A 19,505-nucleotide genomic window follows, 5' to 3' on the forward strand; every position below is an offset into this window, starting at 1 on the left:
CCCCCCACCCCGGCCGCCGCGGCCCTGGGCACTCCCGCCCCCCTACTGGTCGGCCCGCTGCCTCTCTGTCCCCGCAGCACGCCACCTCTGCGGCCCGCGATCCCTCCGGTTTCGGAGGCAGCCGCGGTTGGCGCTGAAGGGGGTGCGCGGGGCGACGCGGCGGCTGGTTCCCTGGCCCTGCAGCTCCGTGATCCGCCACTGGGGGCGGCCACCCCGATAGCTCCGCGGGGACCATGCGCACGGCCGCTTGGCTTCCTTCACCGCTGGCCGCGCGCTGCCTCCGCAGCCCGCCGGTTCCCTCCTGGATCTGTGCGTGTGATCGCTGTGTGTGAGTGTGTGAGTGTGTTGAGTGTGTGAGTGCGTGTGTGTGTGTGTGTGTGTGTGTGTGTGTGATCAGGAGCGCGAGTGCGCGCGCATGCGGGGGGCAGTGTGCACGCGGGGAGTGCGGGGAAGTGTGTTTGTGTATGCGTGTGGGTGTGAGTGCCTGGCGCTCTCTCTCTCTCTCTCTCTTTCTCTCTCTCTCACACACACACACACACACACACACACATACACACACACAGCCCGGCTGGCTGGCTCCTCTGAACTTGAAGACACCCCACATTCCAAGATGCCCGAGGTGCCTGGAAATGCCCGCGGCTCTTTGATCTGGAAAATCCTACCGGCTACCGCGACTTCCTAGGGAGGGATTATATTTTTTTGCCTTTTTTTTTTTTAATCTGGAAGAGAAGAGGACAAGTTGTGCTTTTTCCTCCCTTCTTGCGAAATGCCATGGATATAACTGAATAAGCCGCTCAGGGCTCTCCCGCGTGGACGTCCGAGGCCACCATCTGCCTGCGTTCTCCGGAGCCCAGGGCTTAGCTCCAGCCTCGGGCGGGGAAGGATGCGTGGCCGAGCCAGGGAGCCCGGCCGCCCCGCGGAGCCGGCCTCGGTGCCTCCCTCCCGGGGGTAGATGCTGCCTCGCCCAGGTGAGTGCTCGCTGCAGCCGCGTCTCCGCGATCGGGTGTCTGTGGGAGCTCGGCGCGGGGCCGAACGCACTTGGGGGACCGGGAACTTTGCATCCGTTTCTTTTTCACTTGACTCCCTCACAGGGACACTGGTGCGGACACCCCCCTCTCTTTCGCCCGTCCTTATCGCGGGAGGTTTCCTTTTCTTTCTTGTTTTCCATTGTGGGGGTGAAACTGGCGAGGAGCAGGGGGAGCGGTCCGTGTGAGGCCGGAGGGCAGGAGGGAGAGACGGGAGCCCAGATAGACGGAAACATGGAAACAGCAGAACTTTGCGGCCAGACCACTCTGTTGCATCTCTCCACATGCGAGGCCTGGCCAGAGCTATTGTTGGGGGCTGGGTCCACGCCTGGGCTCCCTGCGCCCTGTGGGCTGGGTGGGTGGGGTAGAGCCCAGCCTAGGGTAGGGGCAGATTCGGGGCTCCTGGAGGCAAGGAAGGCATCCTTGCAGTTTGGGGAGACAGGTCGGGGAGACTCAGGGACCCTGTCCTGGTCTCCGGCAGAAGAAGCAGGGAGGTCAGGGGGAATGTGTGTGTACAGCTTGAGGCATCGGGATGGCATGATGAAGCAATATGGAAACTGGCATCAGCAGAGCCTGGTTGGTAGGTCCGACTCCCACCCAGCCCTGCCCTGGTTCTGAGGTTAGCCTGGGCAGGGGGGAGGGAGCCTATGGAGAGCTCAGAAACCAGCAGTGCCTGGCTCTGCGCAGACCCCAGGCAGTGACAGGGAGGCGTCCTGCCCGTCTCCCTGTCACTCCAGCACAAAGGACATAGGCAGTGAGTTCGAGAGAGACAGAGCCCCTGAAAGCCAGGGCCCGGGAGAGAAAGAGCAGGGGGCCTGAGCCAAGGCAGCAGCAACCAGCAACCGAGCCAGCCAACACCAAATGCGCGGGGAGGGGAGATGTCCACAGACCCGCAGGCAGACACTTGCGGGGAGAGGGAGCTGCTGGGAGCTGGCACTCTGAGCTGGAGTTGCAGGCATGGCCTTAGGGGCTGACCCTCTGCCCTGCCCCAGTGTGTGTGTGTGTGTGTGTGTGTGAGAGAGAGAGAGAGAGAGAGAGAGAGAGAGAGAGAGAGAGAGAGACACGGGGGGGGGGGCGCTCTGAGGCTGCAAGGGGCTGATTGGCCTGGTGGGCTGGGGGGAGGGGTGACTTCAAGAAATTGGCCCCCTCAGTTGGGGAGGAGCAAAGCTAGGGAGCTGCCAGGGGGGCTTGATGCCAGTCTCTGGGCTGTGAAGTTCCCAGGGACCTGGCGGAGGGTCTAGGTGGGCTGCTGTATGTGGCTGGGGGCTGGTTTGGAACTCACGGTGGGGAGGCTGAGGTGGGGATTGTGGGGATACTGGAAGCTAAGAACCCGCTTCTTGGGCTTGTGCCCTAGGCGGGTCTCTGCCCTCTGCAAGGAGCTTATCGGAACAGCCAGCTCCTGGCGAGGCTGAAGGGGGCCAGGGTTGCGCAGGGAGGGCCTGCACTTGGAGCCGGCAGCCACTGGGGACCACCAGGCAGCTCCGGCCCATCTGCCGATGCTGGAATGTTGTCTCTCCCTCTGAGTCTGGCCCGAGAGCTGAGTTCCTCTCTCCTAAGCCTCCTCACATGCTTCTGCTCAGGCCCCTGCCCAGCCCTCAATTTAGAGTTTCTGGTCTAATTCCTGCCCAGGAATGTAATTACTTATCTTCCTGCCCTCGCCCTGGGGAATACAAAGAGCAAACTTGGCATTTCCGTTTCAGCCTCTTGGCAGTGCTTCTCGGGGAGGTGCGGCTGGACTGGGTGCCCTCCGCGGGCGCTGGGGCTCAGCTCCTGGCTTCTCTGAGGTTCCGGTTCCTTTCTCAGACCCAGAAATCTGAAGGTGGGCGTGTGGGCAGACAGCTTCCAGAACGCAACACTGAGGGGCGAGGGGCGAAGGAGGGTGGATGGGAGAGAAATGCAGAGGAGGTAGGTGGGGCCACTGGGAGAACCAGGCAGCCTTTGGCCACCCAGTCCCCTGTGTGGCTACAGCAGGAATCACCTTTCTTGTCGGGGCTGCAGCTCTGAAGTGAGATCGGGGATGGGGCTCGGACCCAGTGCCAGGCTTGCCAAGTGTCTCCAGCCCGTGGGGTCGAGCAGGGTCTGCTATCCTTCAGAAAGTGCCCTGTCCTACGTAGAGATGAGTTGTTACTGGCATCCCCATTCTTATGGGGAGGCCGCTAGCCTGAAAGCAGAGACAGAACAAAAAAACAACCCGAGACAGCCAAGTGCAATCAGGCCCTAGGCGAAAGCAACAATCATGTGGGAGTTTCACGATTTTCCTTTGGGCATGGTTGTGGGTTTAGGGTCCCACTTACATGAAGGGATAGAGTTGTGACACAATGGCGTGGGACCTCAATCTGAGGGCCTGGGTTCAAATTATGGCTCTGCCACATTTTTGTTTGTTGACCCCTGGAGCTTCTGTGTTTTCATCTGTGAAAGGAAACAGCAGCATGTGCCTCGCAGATGTGTTGTGGCCCCGTGTTTGTCCTGGCGCGCCCCGAGCCCCTGTTCAGACCTGGAGGAGTGTTGGGTTGGAGTGGGGAGGGCTGAGAGAGAGGGAGGGGCCCTCAGAGACTCGGAGGACAGTGCCCCAGCCTCCTCTATTCTCAGAGCTGCCAGGAGGGTTTGATGCCATCACATGTAAGCTGGTCATTAAAGGACTCCGGGAAGCCCTCAGGAAAACTTCAGGAATTCATATTTCAGAAACAAATTTCACCTCTGGGGCCGTGGCACCTGCCTCCTTGCCTCTCTCTTGTTTGCTTCGGGATTTTACAGCCTCCTGCACATTTGCTCAGTATGCTCCGGCTCTGTGCTTTACAAGCGTCATCTGTCACCCTTTTCCATCTGAAGCTGGCGTGTGAAATATCCCCCAGAATCCAGCCTCGGCCTCCTCCTCTCTGCCTCCGCCTCTTCCTGCACCAAGGGTGGCCTCACAGGGTGGTCTCAGCTCCAGGCTGGGTCTATGCAGGGTCTGTGGTTGGACCTGGATCCCCTCTGTGGAGTTGGGGGGCACAGCCAGTCAGGGAGAGGGGCTCACACCTAGACATGTACTTAGCAGGGTCTGACTAATGACCCGACTGGAACTGGGGTGGAGAGGGAGGTCTAACCATAATGGGAAGGCTTAAGAAAAGGTATTTTCAGAAAGTAGGCAGTCAGGTCTGGAGATAGGGACCAGGGAGAGTAGCTGTGTCTAGACTGCTCGGGGTGAGAGCAATCAGGAGGGCTTCTTGGAGGAGGTGAGGATTTCAGAAATAGTTAAAGTCCATAGAAGTCCATACAAGGCAGATTTTGTTTTCTTTTTTCTTTAATCCCCACCCGAGGATATGTTTTTATTGATTTTTAGAGAGTGAGGAAGGGGGAGAGAGAGAAACATTTATCAGTGGCCTCCTATATACGTCCCAACTGGAGATCAAACCCGCAACATTTTCAGTGCATGGGATGACGCTCCCACCAACTGAGCCACCCCGTCAGGGCAGATTTTGTTTTCTTTTAAATTCTCAGATGTCACTGAGAATTTGGGAAGTTTTAGGGGTGGGGTACTGAACAAATAGAATGGATATTCCAGAAATGTCTTAGGCTATTGGGACCAGCTCCTTCAAACAAACAATTTCTTGATTGCTTATTATGTGCCAGGCACAAATCTAAGCGCTTTCCATTATTATTTCACAGTCCTGTGAAATTGCCACTGGTATTACCTTCATTTTACCAATGAGAAAGCCAAGGTTCACTCTATGTCGTCTGAATTCAAAGCTCCTTAACTCCTCCATCCTGCCTCTCCCCGACAGTGAGCACCAGTGGGCAGCTGGGACCTCTAAACCTGCTGGCCTCCTGGCCTGGCTGAGGAGGCAACTTGGAGCCTTCATCACAGAGCCCTGCAGAGCCCAGCATCTCCGCTGCCTGCCCTGCCCACTCATGCCCAGCTGTTTAAAAGCGCCCATCAAACAGCAGCCTCCTCACGGACAGCACAGAAGCTGGGACAGTGGGGCGAGCCCTGGACTGGACTGTGAGTCAGGGGGCCCACCTCTGCCAACCCACACGTGTGCCCTCTTTACTCAACTGAGGTCTGGTTTTCTTCCCGATGAATCAGGACGCTCGTGCCCGTGTGCCAAGGTTGAGGTGAGGGCAGGCGGCCTGTGAGAATGGGCTTCACTCATTGAGCAAGCCTCTCAGCACCCAGGGCGATACAGGGTGGGCAGAGGTAGGCTCACAGACGTTTGGGTGGAAAATAATACAATCATGAGTAAATAATAAGACAAGATTAAACTGTGTTTGGTAGCAGACAACTTGAAAGGACACACTGACACTTATCGCATTTCTTTTGTAATCAGACGCCCATCATTGAAAATTTGGTACCAGAGGGCATTTTTTTAGTCCATGGTTTCTTGACCTTTTTTTCACTATTGCTCCCGCCAACGAGTCTTTTTAGACCCTTTCCCCCCTAATGGCAGCCTCCATAAAGTTTAAACATCACTTGTATACTGGAGCTCTGTGTATGTATGTATGTATGTGTATCTGTGCTTTATATACAAGAGTAAGATGCTTTTCCACCCCTGCCAAGAACAAATGTTTGCCCCCGGGGGGCGCTGTTGCCTCCATTGAGAATGTATGCTTTAACACGTTAGGATTAGAAAGCAAGGTGGACGAACAAGTCAGGGAGAATCCAGGAGATGGTGAGGAGGACAAGTTCACTCCGGCATGTCGATACCCCGAGTGTGGTCCATGGCCCAGCAGCATTGGCATTGCCTGGAGGAGGCTAGTGATGCAAAACCCCATCCCACCCCAGACCTTCAAGCAGGCATCTCGATTTTATCACCATGGGGGCAGGTTGGATGCACGGCCCCAGAACAGGAGGCTAGGACCAAAGGAAAAGGGGTGAGAGGCCAGACCTGAGACAGCTGTATGCTGGGTCATCGGCTTGTTTAAAGATTTAGTCCAAGTGCACCAAGAAGGTTTAGGCAGTGCCCCTGTCTACACCTGTCGAGATCTATTGGTCTTTGTTCTTTCCTGGGTGATTTTCTGGCCTTGTAGCTACAGGTTGTGTAGAGGGGGGAGGATCCTGCAGAGGAGACACAAGGCTGTGTGTGGCCTTGCTTACAAGCAACAGAACACCAGGCGTCCTTGACTTGGGTGGATCTGGGCCCGCTCTCTCAAATATCCCCTAGGGCCAAGGCTACTGGGGTGCAGACCAACCTGAGGGGCAGACTGGCACTATCGAGGCAAGATTTAGGTGTTTCAAGCTGGATTAAGCAATAAAATGGGCTCTTGCAATTTCTCGGCCTGCTTGGGGTTGTCTGCAGGAGAGCCTGGGTCTCCTGGCGGCCGTCCTGCACCAGCTGGGCAGCCCTGAAACATGAGAGACTGCAGAATCCCCAAACTGGGCTCCTCAGAGTTCAGTGCATTTATTATTGGCATGTCCTACATTAACTCACCCACGGCGGCAGCTAAGCCACAGTCAGTCTGCCCAGACACAACACGAGAAGCAGAGGGACGAGTCTCTCTCAATCGCTCTCCCCTCTGCATTTCCCTCCGGGGCCGCCTCCCCTCCACACAGCCCTTCCTCTACCCCGCTTCAGTCTAGGCCACAAGGAGCAGCCCTCGTCTCACCGTAGCCCAGGCCTCTAATGCACTTCAGGGCGACGCTAAGTCTATTGGTCCTCCCATCTCCCCTTCCCCAGGACTCCTTCCTGTTCCTTTTCTGCGAAGCTGGCCTCTCCTTCCCAGCTACCCTCCTGATCTGTTCCCTGCTTTAGCTGAATAAGCTGACGAGGGGGGGTGTACTGTGGTCCCCAGCTAAATTGGGGTGACTGTGCAAGTGCCTACTTCAGAGTAAATTGGATCTTACTCTTACATGACTCCCTCTGGCCCCCAAAATGAGTGTCACTCAGCCTGCAGGACTTGGGGAGTGAGCGAGGCTCAGGTTCTGGCTTGGATCTGAGTGCCGAGAGAGAGATGGGCCCAGGGAGATGGCCATGCGGGTAGAAGCATGCTTGGTTTCCTGAGCTCCTGGGAACCCCTGCAAATGGCCAACATGGGCTGTGAGATGAGGCCCTGTCATCACAGATATTGAAGATTCCTGGGTGGGCAAAGTTCATCTCTTGACTCAATGTTCCCCTTAAAGAAGCCACTATAATAATACCCAGCTAGGTCCTCCAGAGGCAGGAGGAGGGAGTGTGGGTACTTGGGTCATGGAGGTAAAAGCTAGAGGGACTTGTACACACCAGGCACTGGGGCTGGTCCTGAGGACTCGCTGGGGTGCTGGGGAACCCGGAATGAGTTCTCCTTCCAGCTGTGCCGGGAGCTTGCTGGGTGACGTGGGCCAGCCCCTCCCCCTTGCTGCCCTCACCTGTACACAGGGTCAGAGTGCTCTCTCAGGTTCCTTCCTGTGCGGTGTCTGGTCCTTTGATTTAGAAGTCCATGCACCAGCCTGGAGTAGAGATATGTCTGCTAAACCATCCAGGCCCTGGAAGTGACTTGTCCCAACTCCTCATCCTGCTCTCCTCCCAGACAGCAGGCGCTGGCCTGCCCTTCCCTCTGCTTGATGCTCTGAGTGCCCTTGACCTTCCCCACACCCTGTAATAAACCCCTGTACTAGGTTCAGTTTTGAATGACTAGGATCCCAGAGGTGCAGTGCGAAGGGGGGTGTTTCCTTCCTCCTACACCCCAACACATGCATGCGTGCATATGCACACTCCCACATAATCACACATGTATACACAGATACACCCTCTAACATGCACAAACACATGCATGTCACATGCCATCGCATTATAAACATACTCGCACATGAATGCACATGCATATACATGCTTACATATGTACACCCCTCTACTTACACCCACAAACGCACATATGCACATGCATTAAATACCTGCATGTGATACACATACATGCATACACTTGCACATGCACTCACACATTCAGACTAGCATACACACATCTTCACATACCATACATATGCTTCCCCATGCATAGACACAACCAGCACGCTGTCTTGTACACTTCCTCGGCTTCATGCTCAAAAAAAGAGCGCAGGCTGCCGTACCATTGCAGAGCACTGAGCACCTTACGGAGCGTTTCTGTGCGTGCTCCCCTGTGGTCCCTGCAGCTCTGAGCTCAGAGGGCAAGCTTTGGCCTCCTCCCTGTCTGGATGAGGAACCAGCTCAGGTTAAGAAAGGCCATGTTGGTAGCAGAGCCAGGAGAACCCGGACTCCTGACCCGTCCAGAGGGTCCCCTCACAGCAGCTGGAGTCATAGCACAGTCATTCGCCACTTGGTGCCGAACAGCCCTGGGCGACAGGCAGGGCCTCTTGTGTCCCTGTGTGAAAGATGGGAGACGGGTCCGAGTCACACAGTGAGATGGAGCTGGCACCAGCCCTCCATCCTCTGCCGGGACCTGTGTGCACGCCTGTGGCTGTGGTGACCGTTCCTTCCTGCCTCTCTGCTCTCAGGAGCTTTGAATCGCATCAAACCCCCAGCAATGGACAAGTGCCACCCTCGGTCAGCCCCATGGGAGTTCCAGCCCCAATTCCGCCTGGTTTCACCGAGGAAGAGTGCAGGAGAGCACGGGCCATCTCTGTCCTCTCAGGGTCAAGGACATCTGTATCCCCACAGGGTGAGGACACCTCTGTCCCCACGGGGTGAGGACACCTCTGTCCCCACGGGGTGAGGACACCTCTGTCCCCACGGGGTGAGGACACCTCTGTCCCCACGGGGTGAGGACATCGGTGTCCCCACGGGGTGAGGACATCGGTGTCCCCACGGGGTGAGGACACCTCTGTCCCCACAGGGTGAGGACACCTCTGTCCCCGCAGGGTGAGGACACCTCTGTCCCCACAGGGTGAGGACACCTCTGTCCCCACGGGGTGAGGACATCTCTGTCCCCACGGGGTGAGGACACCTCTGTCCCCACGGGGTGAGGACATCTCTGTCCCCACGGGGTGAGGACCACGTCTGTCCCCACAGGGTGAGGACATCTCTGTCCCCACGGGGTGAGGACACCTCTGTCCCCACGGGGTGAGGACATCTCTGTCCCCACGGGGTGAGGACACCTCTGTCCCCACGGGGTGAGGACATCTCTGTCCCCACGGGGTGAGGACCACCTCTGTCCCCACGGGGTGAGGACACCTCTGTCCCCATGGGGTGAGGACATCTCTGTCCCCACGGGGTGAGGACACCTCTGTCCCCACAGGGTGAGGCCCACCTGTCCCCACGGGGTGAGGACACCTCTGTCCCCACAGGGTGAGGCCCACCTGTCCCCACGGGGTGAGGACACCTCTGTCCCCACAGGGTGAGGCCCACCTGTCCCCACGGGGTGAGGACACCTCTGTCCCCACAGGGTGAGGACACCTCTGTCCCCACGGGGTGAGGACACCTCTGTCCCCACGGGGTGAGGACACCTCTGTCCCCACGGGGTGAGGACATCTCTGTCCCCACGGGGTGAGGACCACCTCTGTCCCCACAGGGTGAGGACACCTCTGTCCCCATGGGGTGAGGACATCTCTGTCCCCACAGGGTGAGGACACCTCTGTCCCCACAGGGTGAGGACCACCTGTCCCCACGGGGTGAGGACCACCTCTGTCCCCACGGGGTGAAGACCACCTCAGTCTCCATGGGGTGAGGACATCTCTGTCCCCACGGGGTGAGGACATCTCCGTCCCCACAGGGTGAGGACACCTCTGTCCCCACGGGGTGAGGACACCTCTGTCCCCACGGGGTGAAGACCACCTCAGTCCCCATGGGGTGAGGACATCTCTGTCCCCACAGGGTGAGGACATCTCTGTTCCCACAGGGTGAGGACCACCTCTGTCCCCACGGGGTGAGGACACCTCTGTCCCCACAGGGTGAGGACACCTCTGTCCCCACGGGGTGAGGACACCTCTGTCCCCACAGGGTGAGGATATCTCTGTTCCCACAGGGTGAGGACCACCTCTGTCCCCACGGGGTGAGGACACCTCTGTCCCCACAGGGTGAGGACACCTCTGTCCCCACGGGGTGAGGACACCTCTGTCCCCGCAGGGTGAGGACACCTCTGTCCCCACAGGGTGAGGACACCTCTGTCCCCGCAGGGTGAGGACACCTCTGTCCCCACGGGGCTGAGAAAGCCGTCTCATGGCCATTTCTCAAAATGCTTGATAAGGAGCAAGGTGTGTTCATCATGGATGTGCCTCAACTCACACCATTTTCATGGTCTCAGCCTTCCCGGCCTCCCGAAGCCCTGAGTTCTATACTTTGCTACCTGCCGTGGGAGTGAGGCCTCCTTTAACTCATTCTAAATGTCCCCTCCACCCCTTCAAGCGTTAAGGTCAGGAGCACCTGATAGTTCAGGATTTGGTGATCAAGCCCATGCTCCTTCATCCATCCCCTTCATGACTGGCTGGTCAGCAGTCCTCACCGATCAGTTTAGTTCAACAAGCAGTTATTGAACGCCTACTGTGTGCTGCCAGCAGGCCAGATGCTGCAAAGATGAATCATCTCTCCAGCCCAGTCCATGTGAACACACAGCCCTCAGTCTCATCGATCACTTGATTTATTCTCCTGTGCTTTTCCCGGCCCTGCCTGTGGACTCCAGGACGTGATGGAGGTGGGGTGGTAAGGGTGCCTATGCTGGCTTGTTTCTGGTGCCCTCCCTCACCTGCATTTTCAGCTGGAGGTCACACATGATTAGCCACTGGTAAAGCTGGGCATGCTGGTGTTGGTGGTGGTGGTGGTGATAAAGTCCACTTGAGAAAGGCATTCTCAAGCAGCTTTTCCAAATCACTCCCCCATCCCTAATAAACTGACATCTGTCCATCTCACCCAAATAGAAACTGAGGGATGAAGAGATTTAGGGGAGATTAGGGGCTTGTGGTCCCAGTTTAGGGACAGCTGGTCCTAAAGGAGCCCTTTAATCTTCCCCCAGGCCTAGTTACTTGCGTCACAGGGGCCGAAGTGGGGAGAAGGGGAGCCGAGGGGAGACCCTGGAATAGACCTAAATCCCAGAGCCTCTGTCCAAAGTCACAGCTTCTAAGCATGTGACAAATGAGGGCCATTGCAAGGGGGAAAGACGGTTCCCAGGCCTCAGATGGGCGTGAGTCTGGGTGTGGAATGTCTGGCAGGGGAAGCGCACAGAGGTCATACATGGGCGAGGCAGTTCCTGTGTTTGAGAAGTCTCCGTCTGATGAGGGAGGGCCCACTTCTCATCCTTTGGATGTTTATGTCCAAGAGGAGGACGGAGTAGATAAACATGGCACCATACCCAGGACTCACGTGCTTGGATGCAGCACCCTTCTTCTGTAGGGAGCAGGGGTGCACGGGGCCCCATCCCTAGGGCTGACACTGTGTTCGGTTGTCCTGGTTTGTGAACGTGGGTAGGTTGCTCTGTGCCTCTTTTTGCTCATCTGCAAAATGGGGGTAATCATCGGACCCACGGTGCGGGGCTGTTAGGAGAAGTAAATGAATTACAGTGTGTCAAGTGCTTAGAGCAGTGCCCGGCTCCAGCGAACGCCATGTAAGTGTGAGCTGTCATCATTCACAGTGGCCAGCGGCGTGGTATTTTCCTAAGCGTGGAGAGGAACCACTGTGGACCGGCTTAACTGGCACTCCTTTCCAACAGCCACCCTTAAATTTTGTGCAGCAACTCAGGGAATTTCGCAGTGCTCTCTCCCTGCTCGCACCTGCCCCTCTAACATCCTACCAGGCAGGCAGGACAGACGGACACTATTGTTACGTCTGTTGTACACGAGGGGAAACTGAGGCACAGAGGTTACTAAGTAGCTCCTGGTCAAGTTGGGTTTTTCATTATCCCTTACGCTCACACGGTGTTGCGCCGAGGGTTGGGGGTTTTTGGGGAGGAGGGTTTGGGTGAAGGTGGCTGATGGGCTCACTCGGGCCTTATTCTTGTTGAGTCAGATTGGTGAGCAACTCAGCCCCCAGGTCTGCGTGTCTAGGCTGGGTGTACATGGCGGGCCTGGGGGAGCAGGCTGTGTCTATGCACAGGGTACCTAGGGCCTGGGGGTTGGTGGCAGGGCCACAGGGCATGCTGATTTGGATCCTTGTGACGTCATCCTGAATGTCCTGGGTGGGGTGGGGTGGGACTGGGCTAAGGGCTCTACGAGGGTTGTGGGACCTGGACGGGGACCCTCCTACGAGGAAGGAGCATCTGACCCAGCCTGGTGGAGAGAAGGCCAGAAAGACATGCCCCTGGCCATGACTCCGGCCCCCGCCCCTCACTCCCCAGGGCTGGTGCTGGTGTTGGGAAGAAGGGCCTTCCGGATCTTTTGGTTGCAGGAGCTGGGAGAGCATCCAGAGCAAGAACGTGGGCCTTGGGCTAGGACACGGAAGAGGAAGTGACTACCTCAGACCTGGGGTGGGGAGAAAGCGGATGTGGAGGGAGCACTTGTGGGTGGGGTTTCAGGAACTCTGGGGGAGTGGGGTGCAGGAATGGATTAGGGGTAAGTGTCTAAGGGGAGACAGGGTGAGGAAAGGGGTGGGTGTGTGACCTCAGGGAGGAGACAGGAGACCAGGAGGTCATGGAGGCCAGTATGGGGCACGGTCCATAGGAGGGGAGCTGGGGATGGGATCCTGTAGGAACCTGGCCTCTCAGGCGCAAAGCCCCAGCCCAGCTCCCCTCCTCAGGGGACAAGCATTTCTAGGGCTCTGTGATCAGCCTGTTCATAAATCACGGGCCACGTAAATATGGCACATAATTGGGAGGCGCTGTGGGTACCACGGCTCCAGGATAAATCTGGGCAGGAAGACTCGGGTTATGAGTTATGGGGAGGCCAGCGGGGGGCTGGTGGCTGGCCCCTCTTGGGGTGTGAGTTATCTCGGGAGGGTCCCCCGCGATGCAGCTGCTCTGTGGCGCGGGCTGATATTTACTGTATATTGCTTTTTAAATTACAGTATGGCATTGATTCCCTGCTCTGGAAGTTCAGCCCTCCCTCGCCGTCCCTGTCTCGCTCGGCCTTTCTCGGCCTCTCCTCCTCTTTCTCCATCCGTCTTGTCTCTCTCTCAATTCAGTTTTTAATGCAGGGTATTATGTTACACTGAATCGTGTTACCCTGTAGTATTATGTTTATATTACCTCATAGTTATTAGCGTGTGCATTATAGTCACGCCTTCCACGTATGTGTAGCTCTTGTTAGTGTTGGAAGCATGACGCACAGCATTGTTGATCTACTTTGGACCTCCTGACAGTGAGGAAGTAGTGCGGTCTCCATGTAAAGGTGGGGACACTGGAGTTGAGAGAGGCTAATGGAGTGACCAGGTCATGCTTGGATTGAGTTCTATTACACCATTAGGGTAATGGCTGCTGGGTATTGAATGCTCACGGCCGGCCCAGCACTGTTCTAATGTAAGCTTGATGTACTTGTTTCATCGCCACATGTAATCTGAGGGGTGGGCGCTGTTCTCAGTTCATTCTACAGATGAGCAGATGGAGGCCCAGAGAAGTTAAGTAGCTTGCTCAAGGTCACACAGCTTTCTAGAGGGCAGAGCTTAGATTCAAACCCAAGCAGCCTGGTTCTGAGCCCACACTCTTACCCGAGATTTGAGCTGTCACCTGTGATTGCTGAGTTGGAGTCAGGATGAAAGGGTGGGGACACAGTGTTGCAAAGGGGCATTCTTGTCCTCGCACACCCTTCATTTTTGTGATAGTTTCACTGCCCTTGAGGAAAAGACTAAGGGGACCTTGCATCAGCTGGAGATGCTCCCAGAGTGGGGGACTGTGTTCCTGAGAGCTGACTGGGACCCCAATAACTGCAGCTTGGCCCCCAGGTGAGGGCAGAAGGGCGGGCACAGAGCAGGGGTGGTGGGAGCCCTGGCTGGGTGGCTCGCTGGCTGGCTGGCTGCCCTCCGTCTTCCCTGTGTCCCTGGAAGGAGGCTGCTGTCCTGACCTCCATGGAGCCCCACGCGACTGCCTTTGTGCAGTTCCCCTTGCCCTTTGGGTTTCGGCCCATCTCCAAGCCCAGCCTGGCTCCCAGGGGCACAGCAGGCTAGCGGGTGTGAGAGGAGGAGCTGGCGGTGCCTGGAGCCCCGCATGTCCTGCAGGGCCAGCTCCTCCCTCACTGGGGACCCCTGCTGAGCATTGCCTGCTGGGACCCCAGACTCCTGTCTGAGAAGTTTGGAGGGGGTATGGGTTCAGTCTGGACTACAGGGACAAGCCCTCCCTCTCCAGCCCCACCCTGAGGAGACACTGCCGTGGCGCCCATCCGGGCCTCGTCAGGCAGCTTGCCATGGCTTAGAACTCTTCTCACCGTCCCAGCTCTCACTCAGGGGAAGAGGAGGTGGTTCTGGAAGAAGCAGCATCCTCAGGGCCATGTGCATCTGCATGTCCCTTCCTGGGGGCAGGGAGGAGAGTGCACAACAGGCCGGGCCTCAGGATGTTGTTCTAGGCCGCCATCCTGGCTGTGAGCTGCCTGACCACAGAGCCATCCCCCAGAGAGTGCAACCCGAGCGTCCTCATTCCCTCAGGCCCGCTGTGAAGAGGGGCTTGGGTTCCCCAGGCTCCATGGCCAGGCACTCGCCTATCTGTCCTTGCCAAGGGGCCTCTAACAGCGAAAGTGTCAAGTGGAAGGTGGAGGGACCCTCACACTCCCTCCCAGGATCATCGGTTCACACCGTGCTGATACAGACTGGGGCATCCCTCAGAGCACTGATGTGTTCATCATTTTTCTTATTAACCGCTACTGTGTGTTGAGCACTTGCTATGTGACAGGGCACACAATTGAGCACCGTGGTTGAGCCCCAGGAACCAGACAGCTTGGGTTTGAATCTCAGTGATTCCACTTATGAGCTGTGTGACCTTGGGCAGGTCACGTCTCTCCGAGCTTCCGTTTTCTCCTCTGTAAAGTGGGGCCAACACCAGTCCTAATCCTGGGGTTGTCGTGAGTGTGAAACGAGTGGCTATCTACCAAGCACTGCAGGGCCTGGCTTGGGAGTGTATCCTTCAGGCGTCACTGGTGCTGTGATCCCCCGGCATCCTCTCACGCCTTCCCCTGCTGCCTTTGCGAAGTCGGTGCTGCCTGCCTCTGTGATGCGGAGAGCAGCTCAGAACAGCAATGGTGTTTGTGCTGGGTCTAAGGGGACCGAGGGGACTCCTGGAATGCAGAGTTCCGGGTTTAAAACTAGGTAAGTCACAGGCCATTGAAACTTTGTGAGTTACACATTGCTAACCAGATTTACCAAGGAGGAAATGGAGACACAGAGGGTAAAGGAACTGGCTGTGGGTCACCCAGCCAAGAAACAACGGAACTGGGACTTGAGCCCGGGCCGTCTGGCGCCAGCACCCCACACTCCTGGCCCCTCTGCTACAGCTCCCCTTGAACCTTATCCCTGAGAACAGGTCTCATCTGTTCATCCCAGTGGCCTACGGGGCAGGCAGGGCAAATACTGAAAGGTCCGAAAACTGAAGCTCAGCAAGGCCAGGGTGTGCAGCTAACGGCACACAGCTTGTAAGTGACCAACGCAGGATGAGGTCAGGCAGCTCACTGCCAGGGTCAAGGCTGATGCTGCTCTCTGTGGATTCCTTCCTTGATGACTCGGGCGAGGCCCCCAGCCTCACCCAGTCCTGTAGAAATTCCTCGAGGCCTGAGGTCCCAGTGATGACTGAGTCCCAGGCGCAGAGGGCTGGTTCCCCTTGGGCTCTGGGGCTTCCTTTGATCTAGCTGTCATTGTCTGGTTGTCCCGCAGGGAGAGGAGGCACCTGGTGGCAGAGTGGATGCACCTGCCAGCCACAGTTTTCTCCTCCCACCAGGCGGGGGTGATGGCAGGAGGGGCAGCATTTCCCCGGAAGGGCAGTAAAGGCTCTGTGGACGCCAGGCTTGTTTCTAAGGTGACTGAATAAAAGAGTTGGGAAGGACGGTGACAAGAGTCTATAAATTCTGAATGATGTTCAGGACAGTGGCCTGGGCCCCGGGGCCCATAAAACCCAGGCAGCTGTTGGCTCGGGGGTGATTTATGGGGCCCTTTATCTGCTGTGGGGTTACCTGTCCATCAGCCTCCCACTTGTAAGGTACTTTTTCTTTTTCTTTTTAAAATTTTATTGAGTTTTTTTTTTTTTTTTTTTTGAGAGAGAGAGAGAGAGAGGAAGAGAGAGGGAGAAGAGAGAGAAATACCCATTTGAGAGCAAAACCTCTATTGGCTGCCTCCTGCATGCCCCCTATTGGGGATCGAGCCCGCAACCGGGGCATGTGCCCTGACTGGGAATCCAACCAGCAATCTTTTGGTGAACTAGGGTCTATCCAACCAACTGAGCCACACCGGCCCAGGCGGTACTTTTTCTTTTTAACTTTCAAATTCTTTTCATAGTTCTTGGCATTTCTTGGTTGTCTTTAAGCCACTCACAGGGATGAATTACTCCCTCATTTTACAGCTGGGGAAACCGAGGCGTGGAGTGAATTTGGTGAATAGCCCAGGCTCACTTAGTGCCCCAGGTCCCTTGACGCTGACCTAGGAAGTTCTCACTAATATTTGTATGAACGAAGCACTTAATTGTCTGCGAGTAACTGTCATAAAAACTTAAATTTGCTAACTCAGTTAATTCCCATGAGGTTGCTAGGATACAGGACTGTTGTTGCCACTATCATTTTGATTCCATAGTGAGGAAACTGAGGCAGAGAGAGTTTGTCCTTTGCCCGGGACCACACAGCTGGATTCGGACACACACCTCAACCACCACCGTGATGCCAACTGTGAATGGAGATGGGCCTCTGCCGGTGAGGAGGGGCCAGTGCCGCCCCTGGAGGACCTGGCTGGTGCCTTTCCCGGAGACAGCGGCTCTTCCAGTCCAGGGGCTCTGGGGTCTGGGCCGCTTCAGCGCCGCCAGAGAGAGACGGTCCTAGGGATGCAGTGAGGGAGGCGGCGCCGTGGAGAAACTGGCCTGGCTGTCCGGAAACCTGGGTGCCCAGCCAGTTAGTTCTGCCACCAACTGTCCATGGTGCCTGTGTGACCCCCTGAGCCTCCCACCCTGCTGGCTCTGCCCTCCTGTCATTCAGATGGAGGTGGGCCAGCACATGGCTTTGGGTCCACCTGGTAGTGGCGATGGCAGCGGAAGGACCACCAAGGAGCTCCAAGGCCAGACCTAGCCCTAGCTCACTGTCAGAGACCCAGGGCAGCGGCAGCTGCCCAAACTGCCAGCTAGATCCCTGGGCTATTTCAGGCCTGGAATCCCGGGTTCTGCTATTTCAGGGGGGCTCTGGGCTAGGCCACCTCCCTCCCCATTGCCCTGCCTAATGGGGTTTGCTAGGGAGAGAGGGGAAAGGTTGGGGCTTGGTTGCCGCAGGTTACCTATAGCTCTCCCAACTGAGGAGGTGGGCACTCAGCCACAATGGTGGGGTGAAGGGCTCAGCTCGGGGGACGGGGGAGGGTGCAATATTCCTCCTTCTGGCCAAGGTCTATGAGATCCGCAGCTCTATGGAGGGAAGGTGGGCAGAGGGACTTCTAGTTTCCTCTTTAATTCAGAATTCTGCAGGATGCTGCCGGCTGCCTCTGTTCAGCTCACTAGCAGGTAGCAGACATTCACTGAGCACCTAGCATTGGTTAGCTGCTGGGTTCAGAGGCCAGTGACCTGGTCCCTGCCCTCAAGGTGCTCCCAATCTGCGGGGGAGGCCAAGGAGTACACAGGCAATTACAGTGCACCAAGCTGGTGACGATGGGAAGTGAGGCACCGGCGGGCTTCCAGGAGGAGGCGATTCTCTCCAGCTCACTGCAGGCGCCTCTTGCGACGTGGCTGCAGCAGCCTCCCTGGCTTCTCTAGCTCACCCTCCCACAGACACTGTGCACGGCTTGCTGAAGACGCCACTGCTCTCAGGATAAAATCCTAACTGTTAGGTGGCCTGCAAGGCGCTGTCCCCATCAGCTTCCTTCTGTTGTCTGTGCCTTCGCCCCACCCCCACTAGAGTGGCCACAGTTCCTAGAGCACATCCCGGAATTCCCACCTCTGGACCTTGGAGTTCACTGGGCCTCCACCTGGAACACGGTCCCCCACCCCCACCCCCTTGCCTGGCAGGAGCTCCTCATCCTTCTGGAGTCAGCTGAAGCATTGCCCTGGTGGCCCTTGCCCTTCTCACTCAGGGCAGCTCTTCTTTGTTCTCCATTTACCCCCTCCCCCCCCCCCAATCTCCTTGTTTGTTCATTGCTTCTCTCCTGCAGCCTGTGCGCCCTGTGAGGGCAGGACTGGGCAGGGGTTACAAGCGCAGACTGGTGCTCGAGTCGGCGTGCAAGTCCCGCTGCAGTGCTCACCAGCTGTGTAACCCTGGGGAAGTCACTTCACCTCTCTGTGCCCCGGTTTCCCCGAGTGTAAAATGGGAAAGTAATAATAGTACCTACCCCACAGGGATGTTGTTCCGGTTTAATGAGTTAATATATGTAAAGCACTTACAACAGTGTCTGGCACATGTCAAGTGCCAATAAGTATTAGCTATCATTATGGTTAGACCGGTGCTTAGAATAGTGCCCGTCTCAATAAATATTTGATGATGAATGAGACACCTGGGCTGGATCTTCAGGGGAGCAGGTCCAGGTTGGTTAAAGGGAACAGTGGTTCTCAGGCCTGGCTACACAATGTAATCACCTGGGGAGCTTTAAAAACCATCGGTTGCTGGCCCAGCAGAGTCCGGTTTAATGTTCTGGGTGTGGCCCCGGCACTGGAGTTTTAAAGCTCTCTGGGGATTCTCATTCCAGCCTTGAGACCCTGGAGATGGGAAAGGCGGGCGTGCACCAAGCACATGCAGCTGGGAAGGCCGTGCCGAGGGCGTCCTTGAAGAGCGAGCACCGGGGGTGAGGCCAGGGCAGGGGAGCTGAATGGTGGCACAGGAAGGCAGGGCCCAGCCAGGGAGGGCCCTGCACGCCAGGCTGAGGAGCTTAGGCCTGGTGGGGAGGTCGGCCGGGAGCCGGCAAGGTCTTAAGCCAGAATGACATAGTCCGATGTGCCTTTAAGGAAAGTGGTCTGGATGGATGTGTGGAGGATGGATTACTGCGCGTGAATTCGAAGTCACGGAGATCAGAGGGCAGAAGCCTCCGCCCCGTGAGAGCGGTTCAGGGCCAGGCTCGCATAGTGCGGGCGACGTGCTGGGGACCAGCTTACTTGCTTAACCCTCCTTGGCGTGTCTGGACTGCGAAATGTCGTCAGCGCAGGGGTTCTCCTTGCCACCCTGTCCCCAACCACAATCGCACTGTGCCATGGAGGCGGAGGCGAACCCCGTCTTGTCCTGACCCGGGAGGGCTTTTCTGGCTGGGTTCTCAGCCGGACTCCCCGGCTGCAGCCAGCGTCCTCCATTCCACAGTCCCCTGGCCCCGAGCTGGCTGTCTCAACCTCAGCATCCCTCCCAGGCCTGCTGCTCACTTGTGACACCCCCCAGTCTGAGACCCACCGGTACCACCTCTCCCCCGGATTCCAGGCCGGCCCACCTTAAAGCAACAGACTCCATCCTCAGGGCCACCCCCACCCCCCGCAGCAGCTGGAGTATTCTCTCAGTCTTCCCCTGCACCTGGTGTGTAGGTGGGGCTCTCATCCTCACCTTCTACT

At 57.0% G+C, this 19,505-nt stretch overlaps 1 protein-coding gene across 1 annotated transcript in view; it reads left to right on the forward strand.

The window, feature by feature from the left end:
- The first annotated feature begins 350 nt into the window (after positions 1-350).
- LRFN2 (leucine rich repeat and fibronectin type III domain containing 2) overlaps positions 351-19,505 on the forward strand; it is a 194,028-nt gene continuing 174,873 nt past the window's right edge. Inside the window, exon 1 of the mRNA XM_079780450.1 lies at positions 351-968. The gene's annotated coding sequence lies outside the window, so the exon portion shown is untranslated. The remainder of the gene's footprint in view (positions 969-19,505) is intronic.

The sequence above is a fragment of the Cnephaeus nilssonii genome (assembly GCF_951640355.1).
Source record: "Cnephaeus nilssonii genome assembly, chromosome: 9".
NCBI lineage: Eukaryota > Metazoa > Chordata > Mammalia > Chiroptera > Vespertilionidae > Cnephaeus > Cnephaeus nilssonii.